This window comes from Lemur catta, chromosome 3, assembly GCF_020740605.2.
Source record: "Lemur catta isolate mLemCat1 chromosome 3, mLemCat1.pri, whole genome shotgun sequence".
NCBI classification, from domain to species: Eukaryota; Metazoa; Chordata; class Mammalia; order Primates; family Lemuridae; genus Lemur; species Lemur catta.
The window spans coordinates 4,764,796-4,785,102 of NC_059130.1; the positions used below are offsets into that span (position 1 = coordinate 4,764,796).

Below are 20,307 nucleotides of genomic sequence, written 5' to 3' on the forward strand. Positions count from 1 at the left end.
CAAAACTTTCCTGGTTATATCTAAATATTGTGCTAGCCCAGAAATTAAAAAAAATCAGAAGCCTGTGACCAAGGTTATGTTAAATAAAGAGCGTCTGTATCTGGTTTGCTTCCTCTTTAGGAAATAATCATAGAGCTGAACAGTTATCAGAATGGAAGGATTTCCAATCATAAGTAAACTCTCCAGCCTCAAGAAACAGGTGCCTAAATGTAGAATAAGCAGATACTGTTTTTGTATACATCTAAGTAGGTGTGAGTGTGTGTGCGTATCTGTCTATACATATACACATACGGCATGTTTTAGTGAAAAGACTCTGACAGTTGCTCCCCACACAGCTATTATAGTGACTCATTTTATTTCTGCTGTAAGTGTCTCGATTTGGAGGTAGAAATTTGTATTCATTATAAGGTTTATTTGGACATCAGCAGTTTTTCATAAAAATGTCCTTGGCTATTTAAAATTTGTTTTTCAAAATAATTTTTATAAGAATACCATTTTCAATGCATTAAGAAAAATTATGATTATCACCAACATACTTAAACTGTACTTTTGTAGCCTGAGGAGTCAACTTCTGGATAATTCTTAAGGAAAAACAAAATGAACTCTCATTTTTGCTATTTTCAATGTATATACTGTATTTTTAAAGGTCTAATAATTATTTAAATTACATGCTCCAATCTATTTAGAGGAGCAGATATATTAGGATCCTTTGGTTGTAAGCAACAGAAATATTTCAGGCATATTTAAGTAAAAGGGAATTTTGCTGGAAGAATATATGAGGTAGCTAAGTTAAACTTGGGGATCTAGTTGGCAGGAACTAACGGATGATCCCTTCAGGATTCTGCTGTTAGAAAGTCTTGGCTCAAATGTTTTCTGACCTTGAGTCACCCTGCTCAAGATTCAAATCTTAGGGGAATCAGCCTGGCCTGGCTCAGGTCCCAGGCACACGGCTTGGCCAGGGGAGTGGGGTCACTTGATTGGCAGTTTTGGCATGTGATGGAAAGAGGTGCTTTGCCAAAGGAGAAGAAGGGTGCTAGGACCAAGAGAAGGCGGGAGAGATTCTGGGCTGCTGAAAAGAACAAATTATACCACAAAAGTCTTTGGAGCATCTTATGACATATTATTAAGATATTGGATAGAGGTATGTTTGCTTATTTAAAATAATTTCCACAATTTGGACATTGGGACATTAAGAATATTATATGAAACTAAGGTTGAAAGGAGGCCACAGAGGTGGTTTTGAAAAATGCTTGTAGAAACCAGAGTTTCTTCACCTGGATGGCCCTGCAGAGTGTGCAGTTGGGAGACACTTTCCACCACGGCTCAGCTGCCACATCTGGGACAAGGAGGAGTAACGGGGACAGGCTACCAGCAAGTTTTCCTTGTCACAGTGAAAACAAAATAGTATTGGCAGCAGCAAAGGCTTTTATCCCATCTCCACCCCTCCACTTAAAAACAATGGTTTGGATTTCAGGAGCCTCTCAGTTGACAAAACAAACATGACACAGCCTTCAAAAAGTAGTTATTAACTTTAGGGTAAATGTGCAGTGCAGAGGATACATGCTCTTTCAGATCTGCTTCTGTGCCATGAAATTCTTGGATGAATACAAAATATTTGCTCATGAGGGCAGGGATTGTGTCTATGTTGCTTGCTGCCATATCTTCTGTATTTAATTGGCACTTAATACATATTCATGGAACAAATGGATCAAAAACTTTATGAATATACATAGTATTTAAAAAGAGATTTTATATGAATGGATTTTTTTGCAGAAAATTTCATTAAAAAGTGAGCAGTTTTTGTTTGCAGAGTATGCAAAACTTTTGAAACTTTCAGAAGGAAAGAAAATATATTTTAGCCATTTCCTCCTATATTGGATTGAGATTTATTAGTTTTAACTATTTCTAACATAGTATATAATTTATCTACTTTTTATGTTCATTGTCTGTCTATCTTCCCCTGTTAGAAAGTAGATTGCACAAGAATAGAGATCTTTGCCTGTTTTGTTTACTGCTCAGTAAATGTTTTGAATGGGTTAATACTACATAATTTAATTATTATTATATTGATGGTTAATTGGATGTCTTCCCTACTAGAATGTAACTGCCACAAGCACAGGGATCTTTGTTTTGTTCACTGATATATCCCAAGTACTTTGAACTGGGGCTGGTACGTTTTGGTTTTGAATAAGTGTTTGATGAATGAGTTGATGAATGAATAAAAGAAATATTTTAACATAAATCAATCCATCTCTGTCCCCAAATTATATAAACATAATTATTTTTATTTATTTATTTTTTTTTTTGAGACAGAGTCTCACTCTGTTGCCCGGGCTAGAGTGAGTGATGTGGCGTCAGCCTAGCTCACAGCAACCTCAAACTCCTGGGCTTAAGCGATCCTACTGCCTCAGCCTCCCGAGTAGCTGGGACTACAGGGATGTGCCACCATGCCCGGCTAATCTTTTCTATATATATATTTTTTAGTTGGCCAGATAATTTCTTTCTATTTTTAGTAGAGACGGGGTCTCGCTCTGGCTCAGGCTGGTCTCGAACTCCTGACCTCAAGCAATCCACCCTCCTGGGCCTCCCAGAGTGCTAGGATTACAGGCGTGAGCCACTGTGCCCGGCTAAACATAATTATAAGTTATTTAGAATGTTGTCAGATTTAAGCTTTAGCATATTTCCTTATTAAAGGTAGCTTTTAAAAAGAATATATACTATAGAACCATATTCTTAGCTATTTGCAGAGTTCTCAGAAGAGTTGAGCCCCAATGAAACCTATTTTATTCCAAGAATAATTCCAGAGTATGTTCTGGCTGAGCCTCTACCTTCTCAAGTTTATAGTTCAAAAAGTTATTTACAATATTTAATAAAACTTCAAAGATGTTCTTTAAAACTGCTTCTTTATATAATACCTACTTAGGTTTAATCCTTATTAAAAATAAGAGCCAATGGTGCTTATGTTCCAAAGATCAGTTAACTTGTTGAGGATTAGCTACAGAAAATACAAAAAGTACTAGAAAGCAGCGTAGAACCAGAACAAAAACAACAAAAATCATTCTCCATAACTAGTTTCCTTGTGTGTCTCCATAGGTAAAAAAAATACCACCTGAGTAGCAGCTGGGGCCCTGCTCTTTGTATAATTAACAAAGGGGTGGGTTTTTCATGAATTTTTTTTTCTAAGGGACCTGAAAATTCTAATGATAGCATTATAATGAGAATAATTTTCTTCTCTGCAGAATACCAATTTCAGAGAAAAGTACATTAGCTTTTTTGTTGTTATAACTGTAGTTATTTTACAAGTAAGAAAACCAGAGTAAAATAACTTTTTATATTACCTAATTAATAATCAAATAGGTAAAATGACTCTTTACATATGAATTCTATTCTTGCGAATGAATTCTAGTACTGAAAAGACTCCACATCTAATTTGGCACATCCTTATATTGTTCAAATGTATATGTGAATGTAGAGGGTTCAATCCCTCACTTCTTCAATAGAACCATTGATTCCTCATCATGTGCCAGGCGCTGTGCCAGGGAGACCACAGTGAACAGGATGACAATGTCCCTGGTCTCATACAGCTTGTAATCCAGTGGGGACCCCTTTATGCAAAATAACTATGCAAATAAACTAACTGTGATTTAATATGTGCTGCAAAAGAGAACAGAGGGGAAATGCAGCATGTGATGCTGGCCTTGAGCCACTCAGGAGGGTCACGGACGGGTTTCCCTGAGCAGTGATGTCTAAGCTGACATCTCCAGGATAAAAAAGGAGCTGGCCTGGCATGGGGGGACCAGTGGGGGTGGGGGAAGAGTTGGCAAGAATATTCCTTGCAACAAAACAGCGTGTGTGGCTCATGCCTGTAATCTTAGCACTCTGTGAAGATCACTTGAGTCCAGGAATTCGAGACCAGCCTGAACAAGAGCGAGACCCCATCTCTCTAAAAATTGAAAAATTAGCCAGGCATCGTGCCATGTGCACTGTAGTCCCAGCTACTCAGGAGGCTGAGGCAGGAGGATCGCTTGAGCTCAAGAGCTTGAGGTTGCTGTGAGCTATGATGATGCCACTGCACTCTACCAGGGCTACAGAGCAAGACTATGTCAAAAAAACAAAACAAAACAAAACAAAACAAAACAAAACTGGAACAGCATGTGTGAAAGTTTTGAGGTGCCTAGGGGGTGCCTAGGAGCATGCACATTTAGGAAGACAAAAAAAGTCCCCGTGACTGGGAAATAAAAAGTAAGGATGTAGAGGAGCTGGAGACAGAAATAGAGAGGTTGGTAGAGGTTCTTGGAGGCCTGGTTAAATATTTTGGACTTTATACTAAGGACAAGAAGACGACTTTGAAGGATTTATGTTTTTAAAACACAATGTTTTTAACAGCTCCTTCTGTTGGAGGATTGACACTGTCCAACTTTAAGACTTACTATAAAGTGACAGTAATCAAGACAGCAATATTGGTAAAAGAATAGCTAAATAAAGTAATGGAACAAGACAGATTTCAGAAATAGACCCACATAAATATAGCCAGCTGATCTTTGGCAAAGGAGCAATGGTAATACAACCGAGCAAAGATAGTCTTTTTACCAAATGGGGCTGGAACAACTACACATCCACAAGCAAAAATGTGAATTTAGACACAGACCTTACACCCTTCATGAAAATTAATTCAAAATGAATCATAGGCCTAAATTTAAAACACAAAACTATAAAAGTTCCTAGGAGATAACATAGGAGAAAATGCAGGTGACTTGGTTATGATGGTAACTTTTTAGATACAATATCAAAGGCACAATCCCTGAAAGAAAAATGGATAACTGGACTTCATTAAAATTAAAAACTTGTATTCTGTGAAAGACAATGTGACTAGAATGAGAAGACAAGCCACAGATTGGGAGAAAATATTTTCAGAAGACACATCTGATAAAGAACAATTATCTGAAATACACAAAGAACTCTGGAAACTCAAAAATAAGAAAATGAACTCCCTGATTTAAAAATGACCTAAACAATGCTATACTATCTTCTGGGTATAATTGTTATTCCAGGAATATGGGATTTGATGTAAATCATCATGATGTAGGGAGACCATCCAAGTTGTTTTAAAAAATGAAAATTGCATAGGAGACAGAGTCTCAGAGTTTTCCTGTATGGTTTATCTTCATGACATTTAATACCTCATGTCTAAATTTCAAAAGCTAGTTTTATGGAGAAGCAGAAGAAAGATACCTTGAGTTAGGTTATCTGAGCTATGAGAACTCTGCTACTGGTTTTTCCATTTTTTGATTCATCTCACGAAACCTGAGATTATATTCATTACCTCCTTGGCGAGAACCTCAATTCACAGGCATACAAGCAGTCTGATATGAAAACTGTTGTTCTTTGTTGTAGAATTACTTTGACCTGGGATTCAATAAATAGAAACATGCCGATAAAAAGTAAATAAATAAAAATGGACTAAAAAGACCTTAACAGATACCTCATCAAAGAAGATATACAGTTGGCAAGTGAAAATATGAAAAGACATTCAACATCATATGTCATTAGAAAACTGCAAATTAAAACAACAATGAGATACCGCTATACACCTATTAGAATGGCCAAAATTCAGAACGCTGACAGCATCACACGCTGGCAAAGACGTGGAGTAACAAGATACCTAATTCATTGCTGGTGGGAATGCAAAATTGTACACCCACTTTGGAAGATTGTTTGGCAGCTTTTTACAAAACTAAACATACTCTTACCATATGGTACATATAAATATACTCTTGCCAAACAAGGAGCAATCATGCTCCTTGGTTTTACCCAAATAAATAAAAACTATATCTACACAAAAACCAGCACATGGATATTTACAGCAGTTTTATTCAAAATTGCCGAAACTTGGAAGCAACCAAGATATTCTTCAGTAGTTGAATGGATAAATAAAATGTGGGACCCCCAGATGATGGAATATTATTCAGTACTAAAAAGAAATGAGCTATCAAGACATGGAAAGACATAGAGGAATCTTCAATACATATTGCTAAGTGGAAGGATTCAATCTGAAAAGTCTACATACGGATTCCAACTATATGACATTCTGGAAAAGGCAAAACTATTGAGACAGTCAAAAGATCAGTGGTTTCCAGGGATTAGAAGAGAGGGAGGTATGAATAGGAGAAGCACAGTGGACTTTTAGGGCAGTGAAACTTTTCTGTACAAAACTACATTAATGGAGACAAGTCATTATACATTTGTCCAAACCCATAGAATATGCAACCCCAAGAGTGAACCCTAATGTAATCTATGAACTTTGGGTGATAATGTACACTCATCAGTGGTGACAAATGCATCACTGTGGTGCTGGATTTCGATAATGAGAGAGACTATGGGTGGTTGGAAGAAAGGGGGCATATGGGAACTGTGTGTACTTTCCACTCAACCTTGCTATGAGTCTAAAACTGCTCTAGAAAAATAAAGTTTACTAATTTTTAAAAAATGGAATTACCAAACTAAAAAGTAAAAAAAATAAAAATAAAAATAAAAAAGTTCTTTCTGCCTCCTGAGTGGAGAATGGACCAGAGATGAGCAAGACTGAAAGTGGAGGCTGCCCCCACACTAATTCTTCAGTAATTCAGTGAGAGCTGATCACATCCTGGACCCAGGGTGGCAGTGGAAAGTGACAAGTCAGTGGACAGATGTGTATTCTGGGGATAGCATTGATGAAGCTTGCTGAAGGAGTGGATCTGCTGGTACAGAAAAGGGATGATCAAGGATGAATGGTGATACCATCTGCTGAGAACTGGAAGACGGGAGTGAGTGGGCGGCCGCCAGGCGCAGGGGTTCCTTGCAATGGGAAATCATGAGTTCCACTGTAGCTGTGTTGAGTACGAGATGTCTGAGAAATTCAGGCAGAGCGATTAAGTGGATTATTTTTTATCTGTTTTTATTTTTCTTTGTGGCAATGGAAATTTAGCTCCCTAAAGCTGAAAGTTTCTCAAAAGTGACCTTTCCTGATTTTGATTTTTCATTTTTCACTTGTATAACTGAAAGGCCCATTTAGATGTTTTTTCAAAAATAAAAGAATATTCTGATTCAAAGATGTTTTCAAGTGTCAAATTCTCCAGAAAACTGCCTGTGGTTTTGAAATGAGTTTTCCCGGCTCCGTGTCTATCCACTCTGAGGTCTCAATGACTTTGAAGCCAAGTTTCAGACAGCTCATGCTCAGGTACCAAGTTCTCCCTCTAGTAGTCTCTGTAGCAATGCGCTCAGGACCTGTGTGCCTAAGAGTGCAAGCTCAGCCAGGAACGAATGACTTTCTATGCTGGATGATACATATTTGTTTATTTCTCAGCCATCCCTACTATACTGTAAGCAGGTTAAGAATAGGAATTTTATATCCTTAGTATTAGTATATATACAGTCTAGGTATTTACGAATTGGATGAATACATAAACACATCTTTCTTGATGTCATAAAACAAATAACTCATTAGTGAAGCACACAAAATGAGATGTGACGGGAACTGGAAAGTCCCCTGGACTCAACTTTGAGCCACTGGGTTTTTCAGTTAGAGATCCAGTACTGTCTTACCTGAAGCCAAGTCAATGGGGAACAATGTAACCAAGCAACCAATTGTTTTGTCTACGCAAGACCAATCAGTTTGACTGATTTCTTACACTGAATTGACTGAATTTAGTAATTTAGTAGTACTTTAGCAGATACCTTTCTTCTAAGGGTGAGACAGTATCAGTGTTGGTATAGTTTGAGGTTGTCCATTATACTTAAGAAAGCTCTAGATTTTACATTAGAGATTTAGAGGTTTTGATGCTTTCTTTTTGGCTTTTACTGAGAGTTGTGTTTTTTAAATCAAAGAATTTTTTGCTTTCTAGATTTAAAAAAAAAGGTCACTTTTTTTAAAGAAAAAGAAATATCACTAATTTTTGTGATTTTAATTTATTCAGTCAACAAATATTTGAGTGCCTACTGTCCCATGAACTCTTTTGGGCCACCAATAAAACAATAATTTTCTAGAATTTGTACTCTGGTGGGAGAAGACAAACAAATTTCAAACAAATCACGTGTTGGGTGATAATTTAAGTGCTGTAGAGAAAAAATAAAGTCTGTCTGAAGAAATGGAGTATAGAGGAGACGTGCATTTTTAGCCAGGGGTCAGGGCCAGCAGCTCTGAGGCTCCGTTTGATCTGAGGCCTGCATGAAGGGAGGGTGGGAGCTGAGGACAATAAGAACATTCTAGACAGAGAGAAGAGTTAAGTGCAAAGGCCTAGTTGAAGACTGGCATATAATTATTCTTGAGTGTATGTAAATAACCAAGCTTCAGTTATTTTCCTTTTTATTGCTTAAAGCAGAGACTTACATTTCAAATAAGCAGGATACCAGGAGAGCGATTATTTGATACCATATAATATTACCTTCTGAAATTCCTGTTTTTAGCAGTTTGCATTTAATGAAAGAGATATAACTCCAGTGGTTGGAAATTCTTGTCTGAATTATTGAAATATACATAAACCACTTCATCGGTTTATCGCTTTGCTTTTGTGTTCAATTGTCGACTCCCCTTCTGCCACAGAAAAGAAACTAAAAAAATTGCAAATGATAGAAAATATAAGAATTATTTAAAAATAAAAATAAAAAAAAGAAACGAAAAAATGAAAAAACTAAAAAAAAAAGAAAACTGAAAAAAGAAAAAAATTTAATAAATATAAGAATTTGGATGGACTGGGAAGCAGAGTAACGTGACAACAAAGTTCGGTCAGCCCACTGAGTGTAAACAATACTTAAGTGATCCTTAAAAGACTTAAGGGCTCGGAGTAAACACGTAAGATCCCTTCACCACTTGAGAAGTATTTGTTTATTTCACTTTTATGAGAGCTGATTTTGACCCACTCCTTTCATTCAGAATAGGCCATCTCCTGAACAGTGCTTGCTTACCCATTGTTATAATCTGGGGAATTTTAAACTAGGTTGAATTTATTTTTTAAATATTTTCTATTAAAAATATAGATGTCTCACCAATCTGATTTGGCCTGTTCTGGGTAATAAGGATTAATGCGATTTTGCAATGTTTATTTTAATAATTACATTTCCGAGGACCATAATATTTGTAATTATGTAAATAAAATTTTCTACTACTTCATCATGCAAAAGTTGCTGGCCAAGTTTTTCTCAAAGTGAGAAGGTATAATTAAGATGGTCTGACTTAAACGATATAGACAAAAACTTGGAGTGTTTTGGGGGACCCAGAAATACTGAATAAGCATCCTTCACTGCAACTGAAACAATAGGCCAAGGAGAGAATACAGTTACTGACTACAGGAGAATGAGCTATAGACAGAGGCAACACGTGATGCCTCTGTGATTTGAAATTCAATCAGAAATCAAAAGTATGCTGTGACTTATGATCTAGCTGCTTTCATATAGTCCACTCCATTTGACATAATTCAGGATAAGTATGAGAAGCATTTAATTTATTCATTCATCCATTCATCAATATTTATTGAGTACCTTCTATGTGCCAGGAACTGTGCTAAGTACTAATATTAAATATCCATATCACACGGTAGTAAAAGAGACAGACAAAATGTCAGTCTTCATGGAACTTAAATTCTATTACAGTAGAGGGTCAGACAATAAATAGGTAGCACTTTGGGAAACTGAGGTGGGAGAATCACTTGAGCCCAGGAGTTCCAGGTTACAGTGAGCCACAATCGTGCCACTGCACAACAGCCTGGGTGACAGAGCAAGACCCTGTCCCTGAAAAAAAAAAAAAAAAGTAAAAAATAAAATAAGTAAGCATTATAAAAGAATAAATACTTGAGGAGTCCTCTCTCCCTCTCTCTTTTATTTCTTTCATTCTTTCTTTCTGTCTGTCTTCCTTCCATTTTTTCCCTCCTTCTTTCAACATTTTTTATTTGAACTGTGTTTTGAGCACTGGTGGGGAGCCAGGAGTCTGTAATTTCTCATTTGGCTTAGCTATAGACACACAGTGTGACCTTGGGCAACTCACTTTCCCTCCGAGGGGTATTCCTTGGCCTGCAAAACAGGAATGACAATCCCTGCCTACTCCTTAGTTGAGAGGAACAAATAAATTAAAAACTGTGAACTTACTTAAATGCATAGTAATCCCTTTTATTTGCCAACCAGGGTTGTGATACTAACATACCCTTATATTTCTTAACAATTAAACATTTTTTGTTTTCATGTATGCACAATTCAGTTGATCTCCCTGAACACACAAATGTGCCAGCAATCCCTGTTCTTTCCTCCACATGGCCTGGTTTGCTCGGTGATGCAGAGTGAGATGCCTTCCGCATGCTGATAGTCCAAAGGGTCCCTCATAACACCAGTAATTAGTGTGAAGAAGTAGATCATTTTTAAGACTTCCGAAAATGACATACTAAAAGACAAAACAAATGTAAAAGACACAACAGTTCAAAACTGTAAGACTAGTCTGGAAACTTTAAAAAGAGCGTCTATATACCATAAAATTTGTTGGAGAATTTGTCTCCAATCTGTTTCTAAAATAACTAGAGAAGTGATTCAGGAGAAAGGTCATCTATTGAGGAGATTTTCAAAGCTGATAAATGTTATTTATTTTACATATACCAAAATTTCTTCTGGTATTTTTTTTCTGACTGTGAATATATATATGGGGGGTGGGGGTGGGGAGAGAGAGATTTTTGCTTTTATCTCTCAACCTTTATTTTTAAAAATTTGATCATGAAAGTTTAGGTTTTGCCAAAATGGTAGCTTATAGAGGTCTAATCCCACAACTGGGCAGAGATTACAAAATTTCCCTGAAGAGAAGGTGGTCTTATTGAAAGTTAGGGCTGCCCGCTGGGGTTCCATTGACCATCACGCCTAGTACTGATTGCTAAGGGACCCCCAGGCCTAGCTCCTCCCTGGAACCTGCCACCCCATACCCTGGCTGCCTGGACCTCTCCCAACCACTAGCCAAGCAAGGCTCCACGGCAGACAGGATAGAGGTCCAGCCAGGCCTTTGAAAGAGTCTTAAACTGGGGATGGGGAGGAGGCAGCAGTGGCAGAAGATTGCTTTGAGGGAAACAGGACCCAGGAGGGCAAGTGACAGTGTGCTAGGGGTGGAAAGGACTTTACAGGCCCAGAGTGGGACCTGCCGTGGGCCCCTGATTGAGTCCTTGGATAGGTCTCAGGGTGCCTGCTTCAAGGCTCCCTTGCTGGGCTTGCTGCCTCTCAGGGCAGGGCAGAGTTCTCAGCCCTTGCCAGTGCTGTGCTGAGGAGCCCCAAGCCTGTCGTGGCGCACTAGTGTCCAGTGTCACTCACCTGGAGAGGCCAACCCTGGCCACCCGGAGGGACAACTCAAGGCAATCAACCTGTGTTAATTCTCAGCATTGTACTCATTGTCATCTGATATTTTCTTATGTATTTATTTGTTTGTTTCTATATTATTTGTCTTCTCTAAAGGAATGTAAACTCCATGATATCGGGGATGTTATCTGTCTTTTTCATGGCTGCAGCCCCAGTTCCTTGAAGAATGCCTGCTGGTTCACAGCAAGTGCTCAATAAATAATTGCTAATAAATAAAAAATGTCCATTTTTATGACTATCATTTCAGAACTGCTCGATCTTAATTTCTCATTGGTCCTTAATCATCAATGGTTTGGAACATTACAGCTTTTATTACATTTCTCCTGGTATGTGTTTATTGATCTGTAAATATATACATGAGATTTTTTTTAAAGGGATCCTGTCATCTTTTTGCAATATGAGGAGCCCGTTCTGTCCCATGACTGATAGTCAACCCAAAATACAGAGAATGAGCAGATCTTGAAAAGGTACTTAGAAAGGCAACTCTGACGGTGACATGGAGAATTAGAGCCTAGGCCAGTTAGGAGGAAGCTGTTATGAAGGGCGGGTAGGGGTCTAGCAAGGATAGTGGCAGGATGATAAGGAAATGCAATCTGAAGCCCCTTCAGGGGACAACAGTCTTGGCAGTAAATTTCATACGGAGGGGAGAGAGAGGGAGCAGTCAGAACAGACTCTGAATGTTCTACCTTTTCTGATGAGGTCAATGGTGATTCCACTGACTCATAACATATAACAGGTTGAGTTGTTTTGAGAAGAGAAAGAAGTGAAAATGGCCCAGCAGGACCTTGGATATTTTGATCTTGAGGTGCTTGTGAGACTTACAAGTGATGTTTTTTTAATAAATATTTGGAAATTGAGTTTGGAGCTTAGGAGAAAAGTAGGACTGGATATGTACAGTTCAGAGTTGCCTGAATGTAGACATATGTGCATGATAAAGCCCTGGAAGTAGATGAGAAAATCCTGGGAAATATAAACAGATAAGAGGGAAGACCAAGGATACCGCGTTTGGAGATGCAACATGCACGGTGGTAAAAAGCTGTGAGACTTTGGGCCAACTACTGAAGTTTCCCATGCCTCAGTTTCTTCATCTGTGAAATGGGTTATTTAATAGTACCTACCTGAGTCGTTGAGAGAATGAATTTATTACACACAAAGTACATATTTAGCATAGTGCCTGGCACGTAATCCAGGTAGTACAATTATTCCCTATGACTGGAACAGGGATATTTAAGGTAATATAGAAAGATAAGCCAGTTAAGAGTGCTGGGAAAGAGTGATCTGAGTCAGGGGAGACTGAGAGACAGCAGTGCTACCGAAGACAGCATGAAGAGACTGAACAGGAGGGTAGTCAACAGTGTCAATGTTACAGGGAGCTTCTCAGAATGACAAGTCATCAGGGGCCCTTGCATGTGTTGGTGAGGGAGTCATTTGTGTCCTAAGCAAGGGCAGGTCAGGAGAACTGCATGGGTTTAAGAGAAAATGACCTCTGTTCAGAGATGATGAATCGAACACTTTCACTTCCCTCTGCTCTTCTTTTTTTGTTTTTTTAAGACAGTCTCCCTCTGTTGTCCCAGCTAGACTGCAGTGGCATCATCATAGCTCACTGCAACCTCAAACTCCTGGGCTCAGGTGATCCTCTTGCCTCAGCCTCTAGAGTGATTTGGGATTACAGGCACGTGCCACCACATCCGCCTAATTTTTTCTGTTTTTTTGTAGAGATGGGGTCTCACTCTTGCTCAGGTTGGTCTTGAACGCCTGACTTCAAGCGATCCTCCTGCCTCAGCCTCCTAGTGTGCTAGGATTACAGGTGTGAGCCACCACACCTGGCCTCACTTCCCTCCACTCTTAACACTTCACTGATGTGAAGGGATTTTTTTTTTTTTTTTGATAAACAGTGAAAAGGAAAAGATAGGAGATGACAACAACAAAATTTTGGAAACTGAAAAGCAGACAGTCGAGTGTTAATTTACTTATGACATCTAAGAAATATGAAAATTAAGGCTGCAATGAAAGAAGCACAGAAGCAAGCTGAGTTGCTCTACAGAACCTTGGAAACGCCCAGAAATTGGGGCTCGCAGGTACCTCTGAAAGTGGGGTTGAAAGTGAAGATGAAAATGGAGTCTGCTTACGAAGCAGTTGAACTATTCTCCCTCCTTCATTCTGCCCCACCAAGGTGGACTGTCTTTCCCCTGTCGGGGCAGAAGACTGGGGCAGAAAGAACGAACCAGAATGACTTTGCGGAATGCTACAGTAGAAACGGGAGGGTGAAGTGGAAGTCTGTATGCTGAATGGTGAGCCAGCCAGCCCAGCCCTATTCTCTCACTCCTCTCCCAGAACGCAGTAATCAGGTTTTTATCTTCTAGAAGGAGAGTAGAAGACTCTTCTCTGGATGAATAAATACCCCAGAAGGTAAGACCTGCAGATACTGACAGACAGGGGTCTCCCAATGAAATGGCTCAGCCAAATCATCTTACAGCCCTGCCCACCAGTTAACAAGTCCTGCTCAGGCACAGGGCATTCCCACTGTTTTCTGTGTGTATGTCTAAAATCCTAACAAATGATAGCCACGGATCACCAGTGATGTCAGCTAAGCTGCTGACATGAAAGTTAGAGACTAAAAGAAACAAACAAAAATGAGACAATGCAGGATAAAGAAAACCTAAAAAAAGAAAAGCAAAAAAAGAAACGGGACATTCAGAAAACAAAAATGAGTACTTGAACTTAAATGTTTGGTAGTAGAAATCAAAATCTCAGTTAACTTGTTTTATCTTCTTGCATCCTAGCAGTGTAGGTTCTCAGTAAATATATGTTGAATGAGTGAAGAAAGGATTGCAAGGTAAAGTCAAGGAAATTCCACATGCAGATAGAGAAGAGACCCGTGTGCTCTATCCAGAAATTCTACCATCAAAATAATATAAATTTGTAGTTAAAAAAAAAAGAGAGAAGAGAGAGAGAGACAGAGAGACAGAGAGAGAGAGAGAGAGAGAGAGAGAGAGAGAGAGAGAGAGAGGGAGAAATTAACAAAGAAATAATTCAGGGATTTAATTAATTTAAACAATTCTTCTTAACTGAAGGAACTATGTTTCTAAGTTGAAGTGTCCACTGGGTGACTAGGAAAATGTGTGGAAAAAGAGTGAGAAAACCATGCCAGGGCAGATCATTGTGAACTTTCAGAAAACTCAAGACAAAGACAGAATCCCAAAAGCTTTGGTAAAGGTAGGCAATGAGATGATAAACAGTTACATTTACTGTGGCTGTGTAACAATAAATTGCTCTAAAATTTAGTGACTTAAAACTCTAACATACTTATTATCTCTCATGGTTCCTGAGAGACAAGAATCCAGGAGTGGCTCCATTGGGTGGTTCTGGCTCAGGGTCTCTCAAGAGGGTTTAATCAGGTAGTGGCTTGGGCTGGGAACCTTGCAAAGGGTTCTCTCTCCTATCTTGGAAGACTTGAACAGCTGGGGCTGAAATAACTGGGACACCTTGTGCTTACCTCTCCCTTCCTCCCTCCTTCCCTCCCTCCCTCTGTCTCTCTTTCTCTCCCCTCCTTCCATATGGTGTCTAAATCATTGCTATAGTTTGAATGCATGTGTTCATCCAAAGTTTGTATGTTGGAATTTAGACCCCAAGGTATTAAGAGGTGGGGCCTTTGCCAGGTGATTGAAGATGGAGTCCTCATAAATGGGATTAATGCCTTTACTAAAGAGGCCTCAGAGAATTGCCTGGCCCTTCTGTCTCTTTTGCCATGTGAGGACACAGCAACAAGGTGCCATCTTGGAAGCAGAGAGGAGCCTTCATCAGACACTGGATCTGTTGATACCTTGATCTTAGACTTCTCAGCCTCTAGAACAGTAAGCAATAAATTTCTGTTGTTTATAAATTACCCAGTGTAAAGCATTTTATTATAACTGCAGGAACAGACTAAGACAATCATGATGTGAACCCTATAGGAGAGAGAGAGAGAGAGAGAGAGAGAGAGAGAGAGAGAGAGAGAGGGAGGGAGGGAGAGAGAGAGAAAGAAAGAGAGAGAGAGGGAAGCCATATCATTTTTTATAGTCTAGCCTTAGAAGTCATTCAGCATCATTTTTACGTTGTTCTGGTTACAAAGGTCCAAGTAGAGGTAACATAGATCCCAGCCTTGATAGAGGAGTGTAAATACTACATTGTAAGAAGGGCATGTGGAGAAGAACAGAAAAAAAACAATGAAAACAGCTTACACACAAAGGATAGAGAAACACAATGGCATCACACTGGATGCCAAAAGATGATGGAACAGCACCTTAGAAATTTCTCAAAGAAAATAACTTTTAACCCAGAATTTTATATTTGGCAAAACTCAATAAAGAGTGAAGACAGGATAAAGACATTTGTTTATGTTTAACTTCTCAAGAAATTTGTTTTCCATATTCCCTTAACCAGGAAACTCCTGGGAGCTGTGCTCCATCAATAGGAAGGCTTAAAGAATGAAGGACATCCAAGAAATGAGACTCAACCAAGAGACAGGTGAGTGGAACCTCCAAGGTGTCAACTAAGCAACAGTTGGGACTGGAGAAGACAGAGGACTCAGGAGTGATGTTTCCATGAACTTGATATATTTTCCCGTATGTTTGAGTGCCCTGAGAGTGGGTGGATGAATTAGTGATAAGTACATAGGAAACTGAGCAAACAAAAAGACAATACCAAAAAGTATATAAAAAAGTAAATATATCATAATTCATATGTGTCTAAACTGTGAATAAAACCTGCAGTGTCATAAAAATATAAAAATTAATGTCCAATTTATATTTGGAGAGTGGAAAATTGTGTGTGAGGGGGGAAGCAGTGTGTTTAAGAAAGCTAAATCCTAATATTCAAAGGATAAAGTCAATACATAATATCTAAAATTGAAAAAATAAAAAATGTCAACATAATTAAAAAACAGGAAAGCAAATACACTATACAAAGGAAAAGTGAAAGGTAAAAGTAGTTACTATTGGGAAGCAAAAATAGGGGGGCAGAAATTATTCATAAAATTAATGTTTTATAGAAATATTTCATTAAAAATTATGCATATATATTTATGGGAATTTTTGTTCAAATTTTTTGTTTTGTTTTGTTTTGTTTTAATTTCAAAATATTATAGGGGTACAAATGTTTGGTTATAGGTATCGATTTTGTTATGCTTGAATCAGGGTTACAAGTGTGCCCATCACCCAGATAGTGTTCATTGTAGGTGGGTTTTCACCCATCCCCTCCTCCTCCCTGCCCCACTCCCTGCTTGATCTCCATTGAGTTTTACTTCCCTCTGTGCACATGTATGTTCATTGGTTAGCTCCAATTTTTATTTATTTGTTTATTTATTTATTTATTTATTTATTTATTTATTTATTTATTTATTTATGGGACACAGTCTTGCTCTGTTGTCTGGGCTAGGGTGCTGTGGCATCAGCCTACCTCACAGCAACCTCAAACTCTTGGGCTCAAGTGATCTTTCTGTGTCAGCCTCCTGAGTAGCTGGGGCTACAGGTGTGCACCACCATGCCTGGCTAATTTTTTCTATTTTTAGTAGAAAGAGATGGGATTCGCTCTTGCTCAGGCTGGTCTTAAATTCCTGACCTCAAGCGATCCTCCTGCCTCAGCCTCCTTGAGTGCTAGGATTACAGGCATGAGCCACCGCACCTGGCCTGTTTAGTTCCAATTTAATAGTGAGAACATGTGGTGTTTGTTTTTCCGTTCTTTAGGTACTTCACTTAGGATAATGATCTCCAGTTCTATCCAAATTGTTGTAAAAGTCATTAAGTCATCCTTCTTAATAGCTGAGTAGTATTCCATAGTATATGTATACCACATTTTGTTAATTTCACTCATAAATTGATGGGCATTTGGGTTGATTCCACATCTTTGCAATTGTGAATTGTGCTGCAATAGACATTCACATGCAGGCATCTTTTTGATAAAATGAATTCTTTTCCTTTGGGTAAATAACCCAGTAGGGGACTGCTGGATCAAATGATAAGTCTACTTTTAGTTGTTTGAGGAATCTCCATACTGTTTTCCATAGAAGTTGTACTAATTTGCAGTCCCACCAACAGTGTATAAGTGTTCCTTTCTCTCTGCATCCATGCCAGCATCTATTGTTTTTGGACTTTTTAGTTAAAGCCATTTTAACTAGGACAAGGCGATATCTCCTTGTGGTTTTAATTTGCATTTTCCTGATAATTATTGGCACTGAGCATTTTTTCATGTGTTTATTGGCTTGTCTATCTTCTTTTGGCAAGCTTCTTTTTTATGTCTTTGCCCACTTTTTAATGGGGTTGTTTGTTTTTTACTTGCTGATTTGCTTGAGTTCTTTGTGGATTCTGGTTATTAGCCTTTGTGAATATTTGTGAATATTTTCTCCCATTCTGTGGGTTGTCTATTTACTCTGTTGATTATTGCCTTAGCTGTGCAGAAGCTTTTTAATTTAATTAAGTCCCATTTATTTATTTTTGTTGTTACTGTGATTGCCATTGGGGTCTTCTTCATAAATTCTTTGCCTAGGCCAATATCTAGAAGAGTTTTTCCAACATTTTCTTCTAGAATTCTTATGGCTTCATGCCTTACATTTAAGTCTTTTATACAACTTGAATTAATTTTCATGAGTGATGAGAGATATATTAATAGATCCTGTTTCATCCTTCTGCATGTGGCTATCCAGTTTTTCCAGCACGATTTATTGAATAGGGCTTCTTTTCCCCGGTGTATATTGTTGTCTGTTTTGTCAAAGGTCAGTTGGCTGTGGATAGATTGTTTTATATCTGGGTTCTCTGTTCTATTCCATTGGTCTATGTCTCTATTTTTGTGCTGATACCATGCTGTTTTGGTAACTATAGACTTATAGTGTAGTTTGAAGTCTGGTAATGTGATGCCTCCAGATTTGTTCTTTCCAGGAATTTGTCCATTTCCTCTACATTTTTGAGTTTATGTACATAGAGATTTTCATAGTATTCACAGATGATATTTTGTATTTTTGTGGTATCCATTGTAATATCTCCTTTTTCATTCCTACCTGAGTTTATTTGAGTTCTTTCTCTTCTATTCCTGGTTAATCTAGCAAGAGGTCTATCAAATTTGTTTATCTTTTTAAAGAACCTATTTTTTGTTTCATTGATTCTTTGTATTTTTTGTTTGTTTTCCATTTTATTTATTTCTAGTCTGAACTTAGTTATTTCTTTCCTTCTGCTGGCTTTGGGTTTGGTTTGCTCTTTGTGTTTTAATTCCTTGAGATGTGTCATTAGATTGTTAATTTGTGATCTTTCTGTCTTTTTGATGTTGGCATTTAAGGCTATGAACTTTCCCCTTAGGACTGCTTTTGCTGAATCCCATAGATCTTTGTAGCTTATGTTCCCTTTGTCATTCAGTTTGAGGAATCTTTCGCTTTACATCTTAATTTCATTATTGACTCAGTAATTGTTCAGGAACAGTTTGTTTAATTTCTGTGACTTTGTGTAGATCTGAATGTTTCTCATGGAAGTGATTTCTAGTTTTTTTTCCACTGTGATCTGAGAAAATACATGATATAATTTCTATTTTTTAAATTTGTTGAGACATGTTTTGTGGCCTAAGATATGATCAATCTTGGAGAATGTTCCATGTAGTGATGAGAAGAATGTACATTCAGTAGCTTTGGGATAAAATGTTCTGTAAATGTCTGTTAGGATTTGTTCTAGAGTTTGTTTAAGTCCAGTGTTTCTTTATTTATTTTCTGCTTGGAGGATATGTCCAGTTCTGTCAGTGGGGTCTTGAAGTTCCCAGCAATTACAATGCTCCTGTTTAACTCTTTGCTTAGATTTAGTAGGGTTTGCTTTATGATTCTGGGTGCTCCTGTGTTAGGTGCATAAATATTTGGGATTGTTATTATATGACTTCTTGTTGGATTATTCCCTTTACCATTATACAGAGACCATCTTTGTCTTTCTTTACTATTGTTGATTTGAAGTCAATTTTATCTGATATGAGAATGGCTACGCCTCCTTTCTTTTGGTTTCCATTTGCATGAAATATTTTTTCCCATCCCTTCACCTTCAGTCTGTATGAGTCCTTGTCAGTTAGATATATTTCCTGGAGACAGGAGATACTTAAGTTGTATTTTTTCATCTGTTCAGCCAGTCTGTGTCTCTTGAGTGGGATGTTCAGACCATTCATGTTGATTGGTAGAATTGATATGTGGGATGCCATTCTATTCATCCTGTTAGGTAGTACCTTTGCGTTATTTTACCTCTTGTGTTATTGTTTCATATGAGCTATGAGTTTCAGCTTTTGAGTGTTTTTACACTGGTGGGTGTCTATTAGGCTGATCCATGTGTAATGCAGTTCTGAGTAGTTCCTGCAGGAAGATCTGGTCTTGACAAATTCCTTCAGTGTCTGCTTGTCTGGAAAAGTCTTTATTTCTCCTTCATATGTGGCACTTAGTTTTGCAGAATACAAAATTCTAGGCTGGCAGTTGTTTTGTTTAAGAAGACCAAAGATGGGGCCCCAATCCCTCCTGCCTTGTAAGTTCTCAGTTGAGAAGTCTGCAGTTTTCCTTCGTAAGTTACTTGACGTTTTTGCCTGATGGCTTGCAGGAGTTCATCCTTGGTGCTGACTTTGGCCAGTCTTACAACTGTGTGTCTTGGTGATTGCCTCTTTGCAATGAATCCCCCATGTGTTCATTGAGCTTCTTGTACCTGGATGTCTAAATCTTTAGCAAGACCAGGGAAATTTTCCTCAATTATTTCCTCAAATAAGTTTTCCAGCCCTTGTGCATTTTCTTCTTCACCCTGACGGATGTCTATGATTCTTATATTAGGCTGTTTTACATAATCCCATATTTCTTTTAGGCTTTGTTCATTCTTCTTAATGCTCTGTTATTTTTGACTAACTGAGTTAATTCAAAAGAGTTGTCTTCAAGCTCTGAGATTCTTTCTTCTGCCTGCTCTAGTCTATTCTTGA

At 38.1% G+C, this 20,307-nt stretch overlaps 1 protein-coding gene across 3 annotated transcripts in view; it reads left to right on the plus strand.

Annotated features, from left to right (window-relative positions):
• S1PR1 (sphingosine-1-phosphate receptor 1) overlaps positions 1 to 20,307 on the plus strand; it is an 88,467-nt gene that overhangs the window by 21,343 nt on the left and 46,817 nt on the right. For all 3 annotated transcript variants that reach the window (XR_006734026.1, XR_006734022.1, XR_006734025.1), the window contains exons 4-8: positions 13,251 to 13,433; positions 13,529 to 13,764; positions 14,430 to 14,571; positions 15,015 to 15,209; positions 15,778 to 15,861. The gene's annotated coding sequence lies outside the window, so the exon portion shown is untranslated. The remainder of the gene's footprint in view (positions 1 to 13,250; positions 13,434 to 13,528; positions 13,765 to 14,429; positions 14,572 to 15,014; positions 15,210 to 15,777; positions 15,862 to 20,307) is intronic.